Source organism: Arachis ipaensis, chromosome B09 (assembly GCF_000816755.2).
Source record: "Arachis ipaensis cultivar K30076 chromosome B09, Araip1.1, whole genome shotgun sequence".
In the NCBI taxonomy this organism is placed as follows: domain Eukaryota; kingdom Viridiplantae; phylum Streptophyta; class Magnoliopsida; order Fabales; family Fabaceae; genus Arachis; species Arachis ipaensis.
The window spans coordinates 112881267-112884580 of record NC_029793.2 but is presented as its reverse complement, the minus strand read 5'-3'; positions in this window follow the sequence as shown (position 1 = coordinate 112884580).

The window sequence follows — 3314 nt, the reverse complement described above, 5'->3', positions numbered from 1 at the left end:
CTGAAATTGAGGGACTTGAGCAAAAATCAGATTCAGAGGTTGAAGAAGGACTGCTGATGCTGTTGGATTCTGACCTCCCTGCACTCAAAATAGATTTTCTGGAGCTACAGAACTCAAAATGGCGCGCTTCCAATTGCGTTGGAACGTAGACATCTAAAGCTTTCCAGCAATATATAATAGTCCATACTTTTCCCGAGTTTAGACGACGCAAACTGGCGTTCAACGCCAGCTCTCTGCCCAATTCTGGCGTCCAGCGCCAGAAACAAGCTGCAAAGTGGAGTTCAACGCCCAAACTGGCACAAAAGCTGGCGTTCAACTCCAAGAAGGACCTCTACATGTGTAACACTCAAGCTCAGCCCAAGCACACACCAAGTGGGCCCCGGAAGTGGATTTATGCATCAATTACTTACTTCTGTAAACCCTAGTAGCTAGCTTATTATAAATAGGACTTTTTACTATTGTATTAGACATCTTTGGTCTCAGTTTTAATCCATTGTTCATCTTTGGATGCCTGGTTCTTAGATCAGAGGGGCTGGCCATTCGGCCATGCCTGGACATTTCACTTATGTATTTTCAACGGTAGATTTATATCTTGAGATTTAAGATTTACAAGGTGACCATAGCTTGCTTCATACCAACAATCTTCGTGGGATTCGACCCTTACTCACGTAAGGTATTACTTGGATGACCCAGTGCACTTGCTGGTTAGTTGTGCGAAGTTGTGAACCATGGTATTGGCATCATGTTTTTGGCACCATTTCCAGGGAAAGAAAGAGCAATGAATTTTACATAATCAAAGTGTAATCACAATTTCTGCGCACCAAGTTTTTGGCGCCGTTGCCGGGGATTGTTTGAGTTTGGACAACTGACGGTTCATCTTGTTGCTCAGATTAGGTAATTTTCTTTTTGTTTTCTTTTCAAAAATTTTTCAAAAATCTTTCAAAATTTTCTCCTTTGTTTTCGAAAAAATTTTAAAATATAAATGTTTTCAAAAATTTTATAATTTTATTCAAAATTTTTAAGAATGAATTCTAGTGTTTCATGAAGCATGTGAAGCCTGGCTGGCTGTAAAGCCATGTCTAAATTCATTTGGACTGAGGCTTCCAATTTATTATCAAGAGCAAGCTAGTTGGTGCTAATCCACCTACTGCTGTTCATGATCTACCTGTTACATGCTAAAGCTTGGCTGGCTATTATGCCATGCCTGACCATTTGATTGGAGCTTTAGACTAAAGAGCATAAGATTCCTGGAATTCATATTAAAAATTTTGGAATCCTTATTTTTGTTTTTCAAAATGATTTTCGAAAAATTAAAAAAAAATATAAAAAAAATTAGAAAATCATAAAAATAAAAAATATTTTGTGTTTCTTGTTTGAGTCTTGAGTCATGTTATAAGTTTGGTGTCAATTGCATGGTGTTCATCTTGATATTCATAGTGTTCTTGCATGCATTCCTTGTTTTGATTCAAAAATAAAAGAGAAAAAGCATTGCATCATTTTTCTTGTTTTTCTCTCTCATCATAAAAATTCAAAAATCAAAAAAATATCTTTCTTTTTTTTTCTCTCTCAAAATTTCGAAAATTAGATTTGATTTTTTCAAAAATTTTTAAAATCTAGTTGTTTTCATGAGTCAAATCAAATTTTCAATTTAAAAATCTTATCTTTTTTCAAAATCTTTTTCAAAAATCAAATCTTTTTCATTTTTCTTAGTTATTTTTGAAAATTCCAAAAATATTTTTCAAAAATCTTTTTCTTATTTTTATATCAAATTTTTGAAAATAACAATAACAATTAATGTTTTGATTCAAAAATTTCAAGTTTGTTACTTACTTGTTAAGAAAGATTCAAACTTTAAGTTCTAGAATCATATCTTGTGATTTCTTGTGAATCAAGTCATTAATTGTGATTTTAAAAATCAAATCTTTTTCAAAACTAATTTCAATCATAGCTTTTCAAAAATATCTTCCCTATCTTATCTTTTTCAAAAATATGATTTCAAAATATCTTTTCTAACTTCCTAACTTCTCATCTTTTCAAAATTTGTTTCAACTAACTAACTAACTTTATGTTTGTTTCTTATCTTGTTCAAAACCACCTAACTAACTCTCTCTCTCTAATTTTCGAAAATATCTTCCTCTTTTTCAAAAATTCTTTTTAATTAACTAATTATTTTAATCTTTGATTTTAAAAATTTTCGAAAATTACTAACCTCTTTCCAAAACTATTTTCGAAAATCACTAACTCTTTTTCAAAAAAATATTTTCAAAAATCCTCTCCCTCTCTCATCTTATTCTATTTATTCATCTACTAACATCTCTTCCTCACATCACTCACCAAATTCGAACCCCCTCTTTTATCTGTGTTCGAATTTTTCTTCTTCTTCTTTTTCTACTAAAAATAAAGAACCTCTTTACTGTGACATAGAGGATTCCTCTTCTTTTCTTTTTCTCTTCTCTTTTTTATGAGCAAGGACAGAGAAAAAGGCATTCTTGTTGAAGCTAATCCAGAACCTGAAAGGACTCTGAAGAGGAAACTAAGAGAAGCTAAATTACAACAATCCAGAGACAACCTTATTGAAAATTTCGAACAAGTAAAGGAGATGGCAGCCGAACCTAACAACAATAATACAAGGAGAATGCTTGGTGACTTTACTGCACCTAATTCCAATTTACATGGAAGAAGCATCTCCATTCCTGCCATTGGAGCAAACAACTTTGAGCTGAAACCTCAGCTAGTTTCTCTAATGCAACAAAACTGCAAGTTTCATGGACTTCCATCTGAAGATCTCTTTCAGTTCTTAGCTGAATTCTTGCAGATCTGTGATACTGTTAAGACTAATGGAGTAGATCCTGAAGTCTACAGGCTCATGCTTTTCCCTTTTGCTGTAAGAGACAGAGCTAGAGTGTGGTTGGACTCTCAACCCAAAGACAGCCTGAACTCTTGGGATAAGCTGGTCACGGCTTTCTTAGCCAAGTTCTTTCCTCCTCAAAAGCTGAGCAAGCTTAGAGTGGATGTTCAAACCTTCATACAAAAAGAAGGTGAATCCCTCTATGAAGCTTGGGAAAGATACAAACAGTTGACCAAAAAGTGTCCTTCTGACATGCTTTCAGAATGGACCATCCTGGATATATTCTATGATGGTCTGTTTGAGTTATCAAAGATGTCATTGGACACTTCTGCAGGTGGATCCATTCACTTAAAGAAAATGCCTGCAGAAGCTCAAGAACTCATTGACATGGTTGCAAATAACTAGTTCATGTACACTTCTGAAAGGAATCCTGTGAATAATGGGACGCCTATGAAGAAGGGAGTTC